This window comes from Equus caballus, chromosome 27, assembly GCF_041296265.1.
Source record: "Equus caballus isolate H_3958 breed thoroughbred chromosome 27, TB-T2T, whole genome shotgun sequence".
NCBI lineage: Eukaryota > Metazoa > Chordata > Mammalia > Perissodactyla > Equidae > Equus > Equus caballus.
In genome coordinates this window covers 38,504,497-38,521,592 of record NC_091710.1, presented here as the reverse complement: position 1 = coordinate 38,521,592, position 17,096 = coordinate 38,504,497, and the positions used below count along the sequence as shown (strand labels likewise).

Genomic DNA, 17,096 nt, shown 5'->3' with positions numbered 1-17,096 from the left:
AGTGAAATTATTGTTGTTAGTAAGAGTAGCATTTTGTTAATGAGAGTAGTGTTTTATTTCAAGAGACGTTCATCTGTTGTGGTGTTTGACTTCATGTGCAGACTGCCTGCCTGCAAGACTTCTTGGCACGCATTTCAGGTGTCTGCATTGGGCAATCTGTCATTGGAATTTGGAAGACGTTCATTTAGGGACTAGGTTGACTATTTTGTAAAGTAACAGCTTTGCTGACAGTAGTTATTCATGCTGCAAAGAGCAGATATGCTGGTCCAAGATTCTGAATAAATGTTTTCCACATCTTTTATTTCTGTGAAGGAAATGTTGATCAAAAATGTACAATCCATAACGAATGTTTTATTCCATTGGAGTATAAATATATCTGTAATATTTTGGTATTTAAATAGGATTCTGAAAGTAATTATAAGTATTTAAGTAATGCTAGAAATGTATGAAGCAAATTTATAATGTGACGATCCCAGCTACTCCCCCCTCAACTTGAGAGGGTGGTGGTGAACCATTGTAATGGTATGGTACTTATCTTTCTAGAACTTTCCTTTACACATAATATATATTATTAGTTGGAGAATTTCTGAGTACTCAGAACTTCCTAAGTTTAAGAAATACAGGAGCCGGCCTTGTGGCACAGTGGTTAAGTTCGAGTGTTCCACTTTGGTGGCCTGGGGTTTGCCGGTTTGAATCCCGGGTTCGGACCTAGCACCACTTGGCAAGCCATGCTGTGGCAGGTGTCCCACATAAAATGGAGGAAGATGGGCATGGATGTTAGCTCAGGACCAGTCTTCCTCAGCAAAAAGAGGAGGATTGGCAGCAGATGTTAGCTCAGGGCTAATCTTCCTCAAGAACGGGGCGGGGGGAGGGGGGACCACGAAACGCTTAAGAATTTATTAGTATAGGAAATGAGAAGTAAAATTGTAGATAGATTAATAAAGTTTGTATCTTAAATCTGAGTTCCTATTAAGATGTAGATGCATACTTAACATCTTTCCTTCAAAACCTTTTTTTTTCTTTTTTATTATCCAAGTCACTGGAATATTCTGGTTTCTTTAATCTAGAAGCAGTCACCCAGCAACAGTGAACGCTGATTTAATCTGACAAGCAAAAGTCCCTTCTGTTTTCTGAGATGGTCTAGATAGACCAGTAAGTTGCTTACTTTACAGAACTTTTCATTTTTTTGAGTTTTAGTGTAAGTGATGTACAGTATAACCAACAACCATCTGCATATAGGTTTTTTCCCTGTAAGACTCAGAAAAGTCTGTGATGTTTTGTTGGCAGAGAGTCCAAGGAAAATTCTTTAGTTTGGGAGGAAAAAAAAAAAAGTCATTACACTCAGCCAAATTAGTGCTGCAAGGCCAAGCTGGTCTTTGAATAACCGTGGTCTCCTGAGAGGCTTCATTGTGCGGTCTGTTGCACTGCTTTTTGTCTGGTTGTAGTTTCTGCATTGCTGTGTGAAAAAGACAATCTCTAAGGTGCAACCAAGAGTGTTTTTTTTTTTTTTGACAAATAACTGTAAGACATTGCTTGCTTACTTTCACAGCTGTCAATTTTGATTTCTGAGGAATGTAAGTTGCCTTGTTATAGTTGATTTGGGGCATTTAAATTAAGCAGAAACACTGGAGTTAAGTTTTAGAAGTGACTCTTTTTAAAAGCTGCTTTTTAAATCTTAGAAATTTTTCATCTGTTTACATCCTGTGATATTTATCACTGAAATATCCCTACTTCAGGATAAATTCTAGAATGTGTGAAAATGCAAAGATTATTACGAACAAGTGTGAATATGCTCTTACCTACTTTTTGGAGAGGAAAAGAGTTAGATGTGGTGCTGTGTTTTGGGCTTAAGTTGTCAAATACATAAACTCTCCTTAGGCAACATGTACAAATTTTATATATTGTTACAGCTGGCCGTGGTCATTTTATGGGTACACTTAAAATAGCAAAGAGTGTGGTGGGAAATTATTCCATAAATACTTTAGTTTACTGTATCATCTGATGTGCCTAGATCCTTGTTCATTTGGCCAACTTTGCCTTGTGATTCTGGTGGCGGTTCTGAGTGCATGTGTGCACACACACGTGTGTGTGTGTGTGTGTGTGTAAACAGAGTAAGTGAATGAGGCAGAGTGGGAGGGAGAGGTGGAAGAAAACTAGAACTTCTTGAATATTTATGATTTAAAATGCTCTGAGCTTGTTTAACCTGGCAGTTTGACTTTCGCACTATCTTAGCAACAGGATGCGAGGATCAGGGGAACACAACTTTGTTATTTATGCTGTTTTATGATATGTTTAAAGAATGTAAGATGTCCTGAAACAGTTATCTATAAAGGGAAAATGTTAAAACATTTTACTTTGTAAAATTACTGACTAAGCTTTCAGGAATGCAGTTTTAAGAGTTTGTGAATGTGTGGGGTCTTCTGCACCCTGGTTTTGAAGTTTTAGGAAATTCTTAAGCCAGAAAAATCTTGGAATGAAAGTGTATTTTTGGAATTAAGGCCAGGAATCAAAATTCTTGAACCTCAGTAGGTCAGTTAATTGGCTTCATGTTGAGTCCTCAAGCAGACTTCAGCTAGGAGCTCTTCTTCAGTGGTGGTGTCCTTGTCATTATTAGCTGGGGCCTCCTTCTCTCTACCCCCAGGACACTTTTAATTGCACAGTGTGAATTATCTCAGAAAGACTGACTATAGTGTATTATTAGCAGAATAAGTTTTAGGATGCCAACTCTCACTGAAATGCAACCATAGACTTAGAAAAAAGACCCAGCTTTCTTTACCTATGAGGTCTAAACAGAGTATCAGTTGTTTAATCTTTATTAGTGTAAAAATACTTCTTTTCCTTTGGATGATTCTTTTATTTTTCTGGTGTGATTTATATCAGTTCTGAGTACTTTGGAATGCCATCTGGTCACCACCACCCTCTGTTACCTGTTGATGGTCTTGTAACTGGTTTTTTGCGGGGTAGGGTAGGGGGCTTCTATCTAGTTTTAGGACACTTGGAAATACTTGATTAGGGGCTGGCCCAGTGGCGCAGTGGTTAAGTTCCCACATTCCAATTCAGTGGCCCGGGGTTCGCTGGTTCAGATCCCAGGTGCAGACATGGTACTGCTTGGCAAGCCATGCTGAGGCAGGCGTCCCACACATAAAGTAGAGGAAGATGGGCATGGATGTTAGCTCAGGGCCAGTCTTCCTCAGCAAAAAGAGGAGGATTGGCAGCAGATGTTAGCTCAGGGCTAATCTTCCTCAAAAAAAAAAAAAAAGAAAAGAAAAGGAAATACTTGATGATTTCTGTAAAAATATTCTAATTAGTGAAATGTAGAATCTTAAAGACATTTTAAATACAAATCTCATGTCGTTTTGGGAGTAGAAGGGGAAAAGGGCGATATATTTTTGTTGAGATACTTTTGTTTTATCGTGGCATCAACAAAATTTCTCTGATAGCGTTCATCGTTGAGTAATATTTTCACTTAAAAACTCTTAAGTTTGTGTGTTTTAGAAAGAAGTGAATTGCTTTTTCTTGGGTGATTAAACTGAATAGTATCTGTCTCTGTGCTTAATAAATCATTCATTTTAACCTAGGTCTCTTATTTGTTCTTTGTTCATTTGTTGCTTGGTGTGGGTAAAAAACTGTTCAGCACCAAGTGCACCCAGAATTAATATCGAAAACTCATGTGTTCGCTTATTTAAAGAAAAGAGAGAATATTATAAAACTCTTACAGTTTATACTAAAAGCTCAAATCCTTTTTGTTTCTACTTAGTATGTGATTATTTATGCAGCTTTGTGTGCTAGCTGCTGTAGCTTCCTTCTTAAAATATTAATATAAGTGAAATAGTCTTTTAAAGTAGCGTTTTTTTCCAAGAGCCCTGTCTTGGGCATTTATGTGTGCCAAGCTCTCTGCTACTCTGTGCAGATAATAGAGACGAGCCTTTGAAGCTTCGTCTGGCTTTTCGTTTCCTTTCCGTCTTGGGCCGCTGTGTTAGATCCATCCCGACAATTTCCTGCCGTCGGTCTTTCCTCACTGGGACATCTTCCACACGTCAGCCAAACCAAAGTGTTAGGATCCATCTTAAGAGCTTTGGCAGGCTCACACTGTTCCCAGAATAGAATGCAAACTTTTGAGCTTAACCGACGGCTGCCCGTTATCCTACCCACAGCCGTTTTGAGCTGCTTGCTGTTGCCGATCATTCCATTCCCTTCACACCTCAGAGCCAAGGTGATTCCTTCTGGCCGCCTTGCCTGTCTTTCCATTTCTACTTGATATTTTCCCAGACTTCCCTTGGCAGCCATATATCCCTTCTCCGTTATGGTTTGTTCATTACTTGTGTGTGGATCTTTTCTCTAGGAAGGCACTTATCTTGTTGTTATGCCTCACTTCCTACACAAATGCCCCTAATCCAGCGTACAGCAGCCCCAGAACCTAGCGATGCCAGCACATGGTGGACATCAAGACACGCTTCAGATGGTATCCCTAATTGTATTCATTTTCTGGTTTTACTCTACGATTTTGGATTGAATACAAATTTTAGTCCAAGATCCAAGAGCACAACTGCCTTTAGTCACACTTAAGCAGTGAACCATTCAAGGAATTTTATTCATTGAAAGGCAAAACTACACTGAAAATGAGCTTGATGGACTATCTTTATGTAAAGACATTGAATTTTTCTGTTACATCAGAATGGTTCAGAGTGATCCGTGAGCTTTCCTTAGGGTCTGCAAGCCCACCACCATAGTTATCATAACTGTTACCTCTGTGTCGTAACTATGAAAGGACCATCAAAGATCTTCTCCCCTGAGTCTAGCAAGATACTCTCAGAATGGATCTGAGTTTAAGGCATCCTGATTTCTAGAAAACCTCTATTAAAATGTAAATCGGTAATCTTGGAGGCTGAGTACAAACCTATTCTCTTGTTAGTGAAGAGAAGTGGTCTTTGGAGTTGGGGCATTGGGTCTGTGGTAAGTGTGGCAGAGAAGGCTATTTGTCCCTCAGTCCCCATTTTTCCCCTCTTTTGTGTTATAGAATTTGTAGCTGGGTCCTGGTAGCCTGTGTTGGGGTCCATTCCCAGCCTGCATTGTGGGCAGGGGTGGCTGTGTGGTTAAGTGATGGCCACCTGTGTAAGTGTGGTGATCTATGGAGGTCGCTTCCATACTTGTTACCTCTTCATCCTTCTTCTGGCCCTGTTCAATGAAACACAGAGAGTGCTGTTTTGGGCCGTAGGTTGAGGTCATGCACAGCAGAAGAGTGCGAAGGGTGGAGCCTGGGTTCCTGACTGCTGGGTCCCTTAATCCTGGACAACTGTGCAGACTTTCGAATGAGAGAGAAATAAGCTTTTGTCTTGTTTTTTTTGCCACTTATTTGAAGTTTTCTGCCTCCTGTGGCTAGACCTTGAATCCCGAATGCTATAATGTGCTTTATGACTTTAGACAAGAGTGTCTAGACAGGGGAAGTAGGCACTGCCTAGGGCCATGGTAGTTCTCTGGAGTGGGCAAAGATTTGGTTGATTACAGTCTAAGAGGATTGAAATGTCGGATTAGCGTTAAGATTCCGTGGATCATTTTTAAGGTCTCTTCTAACCCTGAGAGTCAGTAACTTTGAAATGTTGAGCTTTGTTTTAATAAATTACCGTAGTTCATCATTTCTAAGACGTGTTTTCACATTTTAATGTTTCTGATCTTAGGATGTGTTTTACAAGACAGCCTCTTAGCTTTGACATATAATTAGAGCAGAATTTGACATTTGACCTTGATGGTCCTTAGATATCCCTGAAAGTGGCTACAGTTAGCAACTTTCCACTGCTGCACGTTGAAGCATGAATATTGGCTTAAAATGAGCAAGTTCCGGTAGCCAACCAGCATTAATAGTATTGAGCAGCGGCTGAGTAAGTCACTAGTTCTAAATGCAGAAAAAGGCCACTTGCAACTCCAGTTCGTTAGTTTCTTTGTGGAGCCCCGTCGGTATTCTCAATCGGCTTTTCCTAAAGCTCAGCCCGAGGAGAGCTAAGCCGTTTACGGTTTAAAAAGGACTAAGACAGCAGCCTCATTTGGTAAGATGATTCTTAATGGAAGAAGAAAGCAGGATAGACAGTAAAGGTTCAAAATAGTCTTTAAGATGATTCTTTAGTTTTTATCATAGGCTCAGAGTTAAAGTCGACAAGTAGTGCTAAAAGGATTCTCTGAAAGAGCAGCCCACTCTGTTCTCACAGGCAATCACTTTTCCTCTCTGTTCACTATGCTTTTATTTATGTCCATATTTTAAATAAAAATAGGTCTGTAAATATTGTCTCTGTGACCCAAGCGGTGGACTCTGATGATGCTTCCTCCTTGTACAACTGTTTGTTTTTTTCTGTTTACTTTGTTTTCTTTGCATATCTGGCAGAAACAGCTCACATCCTCTAAAGTTCAGTTTTTCTCTCAGTTCAACTTTTCAACTGCCTAAAACTTCCCAGTGTTCATTAATTCTGTGTTTTCTCTGGAGACATCCTTTTTGGACCTCTGACTTCCTGTTGCCATGTGGGCTGTGTGCCATGGAGGGGTGAGACGGCCGTCACCCAGGCGTTCCTGGGGGATTCCGTTTGCCTTTCTCCTCTTGGGTTCCCTGCTTCCTGATGACATTCCCGCTTGGTTTAATTCCTGACTTGGTAGCGTTCATGCTCTCAGATTCCTGAGAAAGCATGGAAGGAGAGGTAAGTTTGAGCTTTCGGTGCCTAAAAATCTCTCTTTTTCCACACCTCATTTGATTCATGGTCTGGAGGGTTGGAATTCCAACTTGGAAATACTTTTCTCCAGAAATTTGAAGATGTTGCTTCTTGTCTTTTACCTTTAATCTAGTAAAACTGTCATTTTGATGTCTGGTCTTTTGTATGTCCTTTTTTCACCTCCAGAATTTTTTTAGCATAGTCATTAAAAGATCATTCGGATATTAATTATAGATTTTCTAATTTTTCCCCCTTTCCTGCATTGCTTCAGCTTCCTCAGAATTTTTTTTTCTTTTTCTTTTTCTATGTTAGAGAATGTCCTCAAATATCGGGTTGATTGGCTTCCTTTTTAAGATTGAGCTGCTATAAGCTAAGGAAGCTTTGTGTTGGAGGCGGCGTTTGCCAACCAATGGGCTGCGTGATAGTGTGGGACCTCTCAGTGTCAGTGTCTGTAGGTCTTTTCTCTGGACTTAATTTAGTTTCTGCAGAGAATGATTTTCTCAGCTTTCACCTGGGGGCTATAAGCCTAGTGATTATAAGCTTGTTGCGGAGCTGAGCACAGACAGTGGGCTGGTACTGCCATTGTTCAGTATGTAGAAATCCTCTAATTTCCCTGTTTGCACCCCCATACCCCAGCTTCCTCTGGGTCTAGTAGCTCTAGATGTGGAGTGTCTTACCAATTTCTTTTCAGATTACACAGCTTTTTCCTGAGTGGGGGTAGTTGTCTGAGTGTACAGGGTGTTGGCGGATACCTGTGGGGAGGGGGTGTCTGGTGGATCCTCATAGAGAATTAAAAGCCATCCCCCTGCCACGAGGCCCTACCTCTCTCCACCTTCTGTTTGTGTGGCTAATTCCTGGGGTTCTTTGGGTGAACTGCCTCGCATGCTGTGGTATGTTCTCTATGACCTTGTTTGACCTTCTTGTGCTCTAGGAAGTCATTTCTGCCTTCAAATATTGAGGTTTGTGACTGTGTCATAATACATTGGATTTTTTTGTTTGTTTGTTTCTTGTACTAATTTTTTTCTATGCAAGTAAACAAATGTTTAGAAAATTGATTGTGATGACTTCAAATTTGGGAAAGAGTAAATATGCCTGCAGCATGCTGTATTGAAGTTGAAAAGTCCTCATTTGTGGAAAGATGACCTTTGTGTCTTGGAAAGTATGGGAAGAGGTCTCCCTGTCCATTTTAAGTTACAGAATGAAATGTTCTTGGTAGTGCTGTTTTGTTCGTAGACCTTTTTTTTTTTTTTTTGAGGAAGATTAGTCTTGAGCTAACTGCTGCCAATCCTCCTCTTTTTGCTGAGGAAGACTGGCCCTGAGCCAACATCCTGCCCATCTTCCTCTACTTTATATGTGAAGCCTGGCCCTGAGCTAACATCCTGCCCATCTTCCTCTATTTTGTATGTGGGACGCCTGCCACAACATGGCTTGACGAGCAGTGCATAGGTCCACGCCAGGGATCCAAATCAGCGAACCCCGGGCTGCTGAAGCGGAATGTGTGAACTTAACAGCTACGCCACCAGGCTGGCCTCTGTAAATGGAAGTTTTTATCAAGATAAATATTAATTGTATCCAGAGAGTTGAGACTATCCTAGTCCTTGCACTGGTTAACCTCGCTGAGTCAAGAAATTAAAATGAAATCACAAGAAGTATCTATTTTTTAATGATGGTGTAGTGCACATGACAGCTAGTGCTGGTGCATTAGAGAAAGGACTAGTTCGGGAGGCAGAAAGCTCTGGCCCGAGGGCCAAACCTAGCCCACTGCCTGTTTTTGTAAGTTGTCTCACTGGGACGTGGCCACTCTCATTCACTGACGTGTGGCCCGTGTCTGCTGCTGTTCCACGACAGCTGAGTTGAATAAATGCACCAAAGACCTTATGGACCCCAAAGCCTAACATACTTACTATTTGGCCTTTTACGAAAGTTACAATAGTCAGCTGACCCTTGGACTAGATTAAGTGTAAAGATTTCTTGGAAGAAGCACACTTAGGAGGATTGAAGGAAGATAACGGAGCAGAGAGGTTGTTCAGTGAGTAGATGATGTGTCATCCTAAACTGTCGTTTGGTGGGTAGAAGTTCCTTCCATACAAATCCAAGTCTATAGACGTTACCTTTTTTTTCTGGCTGTTTTTCGATGCTATTAGCTTGGATGTCTGAGCATTCTCAGTGGGTAAGAGCACAGAGCAAATGGAATCAGCTACCCTATTTGTGCCCCCCAAAACTGGTAGATTATATGATGTTTTTCATATTCAGCAGGTGCTGATTATAAAATCTTTTATTTTGACAAAAGGTGACTAAAACGACAGTTTTTAATTATTACTCCCTTCTTTCAAAATAGGGTATTATTTAAGAATGTAATTTGCTCCCTCCTGCCCCTCTCAAAAAAAAAAAAAAAAACCTTAAAAATAATCAGGCTCAAATATAATTCCAATTTAATTCTTGCTCACTTGAAGTCCAGAATGGGTATTTCTGATTGGTGGGCAGTAATCTTCTAAGCAGTGATTCTGGGATCCAGGCTTCTTCCATCCTGTGCTTCCACCATCTTTAACACATTTCAACACTTGCCTTTCTTTATTCATCTGCGTCAACGCAGATGGCACAGAATATGAAGGATCATATGTGAGTTTTATGGTCCAGGCCTAGAAGTGGTACCTATGATGTCTGCTCAGATTCTGTTGGCTAGAACATATGGCATTTACCTGCAAGAGAGGTGGGAAAATATTGTCTGACTGTGTACCAGAAAAAAAAGGAAATGGTTTTGGTGACCAGCCCGTCTCTGCCACAGGTACTGGTCATTCAAACCACTTTATGTTTTGAGAACAATCAGATATTGGTGACAGACAGAAGCTTTCACTTATTTCTCATCTTTTTTTCTTCTTTCTTTCCTGAAAGCAGTTAATCCTTGACATATGATCTTGGCTGGAATGGTATAATTTGGGCAGAGGAACTATGGCGACACTACAGCATCAGATTTTAGTGAAAGTCCAAATTTGGTATGATGTATCATATACTGAATGTTGACATAATTAATTTGTAATGGAAATAAATTCGTCCCTTACTATCTTAATACTTTGCACAAATATTTCCAGTTCTCCCATTCTTGGACAAATGGTTAAGATTGTAATTTCCAGCTTTCCTGAGACTGAGTGTTGTCCTGCGGCCTGCTTTGGTGAAATGTGAGCAGAAGTGATGTGTGTTGCTTCTAGGCAGGAGCTTTAAGAGTGAGCGGATGCTTTGCTGTGGTCCTTTCCCAGAGTCAGGTGATCCGTGGGAGTTTTTGTTGCGATGAAGCCTCAGGCAGCCTGGGTCCCTGGTTGACCATGGATATGAACAGAGCTCCCTGCCCACATGCCTGGATATTTGCGTTAAGCCACTGAAGTTTGGAGTTATTTATTTTTGTAGCAAAACTGAGCCTATCCTGAGGCATATAGGAGCAAGTATTGATGCTCCAAGGTCTTTACCCCTCTAGTGTTAAAGGTTGCATACTAACTATCTTATTTATAATAAAAAGGTAAATCTCTTTCCATTGTTTCTGATAATGCTAAGCATTTGCAGTGTTAGCTGCTACTTAGGTAGGCTTCTCCCAACGTAAAGATACTTTTGGATTTACACCAAGATCTTCACCTTAAATGATTGTTCTCCATGCTACTCATCCTTGAAATGGGCTGCCTTTGCAAATAGGAGGAGAAAAATCTGAAGGGAATGGAATCTTGCTTGTTACTGCCTGCACAGCTAGGGTGCAGGCGTAGGGGAGGGGCTCGGGGACAGAGACCCTCTCACCATCTGGGTAACACAGAGCAAGAAATCAGTGTCTTTGAGTGCTTGGGTGAAGGGTGATTGCTGTCTCCACTTTGCCGAGTAGAGAGAGGAGAAAAGATTTCTTTATCTAGAGGCTGTGGCAAAGAATGTGTGTTTCTGACATTTACAGCCCCCTGTGCAATGCTGGCTGTATTTCCCATAATTCTGGGGGAAATAGCAGTACTACTGGCTAATAGTTATGCTTTATTATGGGTTAGAATGTTATCTATAGGCTCTTTAGGAATCTAACAATTGTTTATGTGTGTTTTTTTAATAATGGAAACTTTGTCTGAATTCCAAACAAGCAATCCATAAAAGGACTTGAACAATGCGCTAATTTTCTCTGAAGGGAGTTGTGCTAGTTTGTAACAAAGCTCCCCAAACTGGGTGGCTTAAAGCAACAGAAGTGTATTCTCACAGTTCTGAAAGCTGGAAGTCTGACGCCAGGCTGGCAGCCGGGCTGTACTCCCTCTGAAGCTTCTAGGGAAGGATGCGTCCCTGTCTCTCCCTAGCCCTTGGTAGCCCTGCATGTCCACTGGCTTGTCAGCATATCTCCAGTCTCAGCCTCTGTGTTCACATGGCTGTCTTCTCCCTTTGTGTCTCTCTGTCTTTGTGTGGCATTTTTCTCTCTCTGTGTTTCTTCTAAGGACGTTAGTCCTATTGGATTAAGGCCTGCCCTAATGACCTGACCTTAACCTGATTACATCTGTGAAGACCCTGTTTCCAATAAAGTCACATTGGTAAGTACTGCAGGTTACGACTCCAACAGATCTTTTTGGGAGACACAGTTCAACCCATAACAGGAGTTTAAAAATCTGCCTGCCCCAGCATACTGTTTTTTGTTTGTTTTTTTGTGAGGAAGATTAGCCCTGAGCTAACTACTGCCAATCCTCCTCTTTTTGCTGAGGAAGACTGGCCCTGAGCTAACATCCGTGCCCATCTTCCTCTACTTTATATGTGGGACGCCTACCACAGCATGGCTTGCCAAGCGGTGCCATGTCCGCACCCAGGATCCGAACCTGTGAAACCCAGGCCACTGAAGCAGAACGTGCACACTTCACCACTACGCCACCGGGCCGGCCCCAGCATACTGTTTTAAGTCAGTCATGCTTCCTAGAAAGGAGAAAAATATTCTCCTAAATCATGTGACTTTAGAAAGTGGATTAACTCAACAACAACAATAACAAAAAGATCAATTCAAAAATGGCCAAAGGACTCGAATAGACATTTCTTTAAAGAAGATACACAAATAGCCGAGAAGCACATGAAGAGATGCTGTCTTCCTTTGAGACTGCTGTTCAGGGAGCTGAGCTGATCGTTAAAATATACGTTCTCCTGCGATGGTTTGTGAAAAGCGGTTGCCCAAAGCCCCAGGTGCTTCCTTGGGTTGCTGCAGCCAATGCAGCCTTTTCTGGGGGGTTCCTTGAACCTCCCCATGATCTGACAACTGAAGGGTAATTGCCTGGCTCTCCAGGGGCCTGGCTCCAGAACTCCGCTCCGGGGCTGTGGCCGGCACACGTTCAGGCTTGGTTGTTAACTCTTATGAATGAATAGTATTCCTACCTTCTTCCTCTCTCTGGTTATGAACCATTTGAGAAATAAGAGAAAGAGTGAGGTGGATAGATTATTATAGATGAAATTCTAGATGGATTGTAATTACAGATTCTATAATGATAGAATTTCATCTAAAATTATAGATGAAAACTAGTTTGAGGGCCAGAGCTGCATTTGAGAGACACGCTTACCCACCAAGTCACTGCAGTGCAGACACAGGGCAGGCCTCACCCATGCCACCGTGCTTCCCTCCTCTTTCCACCGTAGGAACAGAGTGGACCTTGTGTTCTCTGTGGGCAGTAGGGCTTGGGAGTAGGGTGACCTGAGTGAGGCACTCACCTCACCTCAGGAATTTAAGGAGTGCCAGAAAAACTTCAGTGATCAAGATAAATAGTATTTAATGCATTATTTTAAACAATCAGAATTACTGTAAAAAATCCATGATGAACAAGATATCAAAATTTTAAGATAAAGACAGGCTCAGTGTTACTGACTTTTCCCTTTGCCTCAGGCCCCAGTATGGCTCAGCAGGGCACTGTTACGGATCCTGTCTTAAGTTTAGTGCCTGAGGCGAATACCACCCTCACCTCACCCTAGTCCTCGCCCAGCTAGTTCTTCCTAAATTTATGGAATGCATTATTAAATCACTTTCTTTCTCCTGGGTGGAGTGAGTAAAAGGACAGAAAAAGGGTAGGAATGTTCTGCTAACTGAACTCCCTCCACATGGAAGGAATAAACTCAAGTGGGATTTACAAGCAACATTCTTCATGACTATAAAAATTTCCAATTATTTTCTATTCTTTATTTTATTTATTTTTTTTTAGGAAGATTAGCCCTGAGCTAACTCCTGCCACTCCTCCTCTTTTTGCTAAGGAAGACTGGCCCTGAGCTAACATCCATGCCCTTCTCCCTCTACTTTATATATGGGATGCCTACCACAGCATGGCTTTTGCCAATTGGTGCCATGTCTGCACCTGGGATCCAAAACGACGAACCCCGGGCCACTGAGAAGTGGAACGTGTGCACTTAACTGCTGCGCCACCAGGCCGGCCCCTCCAATTATTTTCTTTAGACGGAGTGTTAGCTCTCTGGGAGGAAAGTGCAAAAGCGTAAATTAAAGGTTCAAAGGCAAGGAAGTCTGTCCCCAGTTAGAGTGACAGGTTGCACAGTTGGATGGGAAGGTAACTGGCTCTGACAGTCCACCAATGGTATTGATCTGGTTGGCTGGATAGGCATTCTTTTCTCAAAGCCCTCTGCCACATCCTTGCTGCCCCAGGGGTGGTCTGTGGACCAAAAGCTTGATCATCACCAGGGAGATGGACAGGAAGGCAGAATCTCAGGCCTCCTGAATCAGACTGCATTTTTTCAAAGAGGCCCAGTTGATTTATACTTGTTCTCTAAATTATTTCAAGTCCAACTCTGTTGTGGCACTGCCGTAGCCTTCATTTTGCAATCTGTTAGACCAATTCTAGCTTTCTTCCTGTTTATGTGGCTTCACTGGAAATTGCTATGATCTTAGGAAACTGACTACTACGTATGCTCGTACTTGGTTCCTAGGGGTGAGATGTGCTTTACTAAACTCAGTGCTGGAGGAGGTTGAGTTTGTAAAAGGTAGGTTGCAAGAGCCAATTTAAGAATTTAACCCTGAATTGTGAAAAATAGTACTGTGGTGAGGCTTAGGGGGTAAAACTGTTAGCTACCTTGAATGGTTTTAATAGGAGGTAGAGATTTATGAATATATCACACATGCTGATGATTTTTTGTTCAACCGCCTAATTCTTGACTTTAGAATAAAATTTGTAGCTTAGATATTGTGCATGTGTCTTCTCTTTTGTTTTAAAGTAAGTTGAAGATCAGGTAATATTTTGGGTTTTAGAGAGCTGAACTACTCTTGTGATTTGTGAGTCCTTAAAAGCTTTTAAGAGGGCTGACATGATTTCATGATTTATAAGCTCTAAATTATAACTGTATTTGTATTCATATCTTAAAAGACTAGTATGCCATATATTGATATAAATAAGGAGTAAAACTAAAATTCTCTGTGGCTATAAAGTAATGAAACTAGTTTTCACATGTGACTTGTGGAAACAGATTCTTTGTCATAATGATCATATCGGGTAGCAAGTGTAGCTGTATTAGGTTCACACTATTGGGCTGGACATTGCAGGTACTTGGAAGATGGAGAAGATACATACTGGTGTATAAGACTACCCAGTTTACAATTCAGTTGGCAAATAAGGCACACAACAACTGTGTAATCTAATAGTAATCTGCTCCTAGCAACTAATTTGGCTACGTCATGTAGTTGACTTCTTAGAGATATTTTCCTTATTTGTAAAATGAGGAAGTTTGAATTGGATCTCTAAAATGTCTTCCTATATTAATACGATTGTTGTTGTTAGTGCTGTCCAGTCGATTCCGACTCCTAGTGCCCTGTGGACAGCAGAGCGGAAGCCTACTGCGTCTTTTTGCGCCATTGTCTCACCTTCAGGGGCTGTATCAGACAGTGCTCCGCTGGTATTCATGGGGTTTTCATGGTGAATTTTTTCAGAAGTGAGTGGCCAGGTCCTTTTTCCTAGTCTGTCTTAGTCTGGAAGCTCTGCTGAAACCTGTCCACCATGGGTGACCTTGCTGATATTTGAAATACTAGTGGCATAGCTTTCAGCATCACAGTGACACGCAGCCGCCACAGTATGACAACCGACAGATGGGTGATGTGGTTCCATGGCTGGAAAACAAACCCAGGCTGTAGGGGTGCTAGTGCCAAATCTTAACCACTTGAGCACCAATTAATATGAATATAATGATGATTCAACTTTCCAGGTGTATCTATTCACTGTAAGAAATAATGGAATTTTTTATCTTTGGGGAATAAACAATCATTCTTCATAAACTAAGATTTAGAAAGTAACCTTATTTTTGCCAAAGGTGTTGAAATAGCTCGAGTCTTGTACTGGTAGTTCTTTTCATTGACCATTTCTTTTAGTACGTATTTATCAATTTTTAACCTTACAAATCATTATAGAAATACATATTTTGCTAATCTTTTTATTCAAGAGGAGCTACCATATCATATTCTTAAATCTTAAGTAGGGAATTTGTTCTCCTGTCCAAATGTTCTCTGAAAAAGATCTCTTTATTTTCCCAAATGGCTCTCTTAAAAAAGGAAACTTGATATTCTACTTTGTTCTGGTAGATAATACTCCTGAAAGACAACTTGAGAAATTAATCCTTCGGGTGAGAATGATTTATTCCAACCTTATTTTTTTTTTTAAACTCTTTGCTTTTGTTTTAATAAAAAATGTTCCCAAGGTATTAACTTTGAAGGCTTACAAATTACATTGCAGTTATAGAAATATAAAGACATTAGTTCTTGGATCCTGTAAGATGACCTCAAACAATGTGAGTGTAGCTCGTGGTGGGAACTTGGATACTATTTGTAAGGTAGGAGAGGAATGAAATTGGCCATAAGATAAAATGGCTAACTTGCAACTTTTCTGACGAAATTCCTGAGGGAAGGAGGATCAACTCTTTCTTTTCCATGGCTTTATCTTCATAGTGATGGTAACTTGAAGCTATTGTTTCGTGAATGGTGAAGTTGATCTTCCAACTAATCCTGGAACTGATCAGCTTAATTTTGGAAGTTTTTGGGTATCCACATCTGTCCCACTAATTCTTGACTCTGTTCTACAAACGTAGAAAAGACTTAGTCAATTTATTCCATGTCAAAACTCTCCTTAAGTATTTCTTCTGAATGTATTTTTTATGGTATTTGTTGGATAACATTGCTTACCAAGTTTGGAATTTGTTTTGTGAATTAAAAAAATTGTAAACCCAGTTGTACTAACCAGTTATGTGAAAGTTGAGTGGTTGATAGGTTCTTTATTTTCCTATTACTCTTTGTAAGCTACTGACTTGTAAGTCTAGAACACTTAGCCTTAACTTTAGTGGAATTTTACAACTGTTAGAAATATTTTTGTTTACGATGACATGGGAAAATGCTTGAGAGACAAGGCTGAACAAAATGTATAAACTTTAAAAGCAAAGCTCATGTCCTATCTATTATCACATATTAACATATATGTTATAAAGAAGCCTACTTTTTTTTTTTCATTTAACAATTTGGTGAACTATATAAAAAGCCTTAAAAAAAATCATATCCTTTGACTGCATAATGCTTTTATTTCCAGGAAATTTTTCCAAAGGAAATAATCAGAAGTAGTTAAAGATTGCGAAGATGTTGAGTGTAGTTATTTATAAAGGAGGAAAACCGGAAACAGCCTAAACATGGAATGACATGAAACGGGTGGTATAATTTATCCTATTATACATTTATTTGAAAATAACTTGAAGTGCTTTGATATATGAACCATTTACTTTATTCCATTTTTATCAGGTTGTTTTTGGTGGTTTTTTTTCTTAGATTTTTTTTTAAAGTCATCTTTTGTGTGCTTTGGGAGAGGGAGCTCAGGAAGTAAAGCTCCATCAATTGACTCTAATGACTGTTTGTGTAGACAAGTGACTTCCATGATTTATGTTCAATGCTTCTGTTCGCAGTGCTCAGATTCTCTTATACTGGAGTCTCTTAAATGAGGATTGGCCTTCATGGAAACAGAAAGGAGTAGCATGTTTAGTACTTTTTGAAAATATACCCCACACACGTAAGTCTAAAAAATGAATAAATGTGCTTCTTGATTTAAACATTTAGCTTGAACATGTTTCATACCCAAGAATTAAAAATAATTTGTGTTTCATAAAAGATTTTATTAGGGTGCTAGCCAAAAAACTATTACTTCAGTGATTTCTTTAGTAACTAAAGAGCTGTGGTGGAAAAAAATTGTGATTTATGTTTTGCATGAGTATTTAAATCATATAGCCCTTACTTTAGGATTCAGGATCTCTTTTTGAGTGTATGCTCTCACGCTTGTATGTGCACACATATATGCTGTTGAGATAAACATGGTGGCCTTGTTTCTTTCCCCGAGAAAAGGCTGATTTCAGGATCCGTGGCCAGGAACACACTGAGCGCTGTTAGTGGAGATACTGATCCTT

The 17,096-nt window shown here is 40.3% G+C and overlaps 1 protein-coding gene across 19 annotated transcripts in view; it reads left to right on the top strand.

The window, feature by feature from the left end:
- The window catches only part of MTUS1 (microtubule associated scaffold protein 1), a 141,897-nt gene that overhangs the window by 25,701 nt on the left and 99,100 nt on the right, over positions 1–17,096 (top strand). For 9 of the 19 annotated variants that reach the window (XM_070252883.1, XM_070252874.1, XM_023630953.2 and 6 more), the window contains one exon: positions 16,602–16,705. The exons of 7 other annotated variants lie outside the window; for them this stretch is intronic. The gene's annotated coding sequence lies outside the window, so the exon portion shown is untranslated. Of the gene's footprint in view, positions 1–6,609; positions 6,681–11,136; positions 11,231–16,601; positions 16,706–17,096 lie in introns of those variants that run through there. 3 more of the 19 variants (XM_070252884.1, XM_070252875.1, XM_070252878.1) reach the window with 2 other exon arrangements.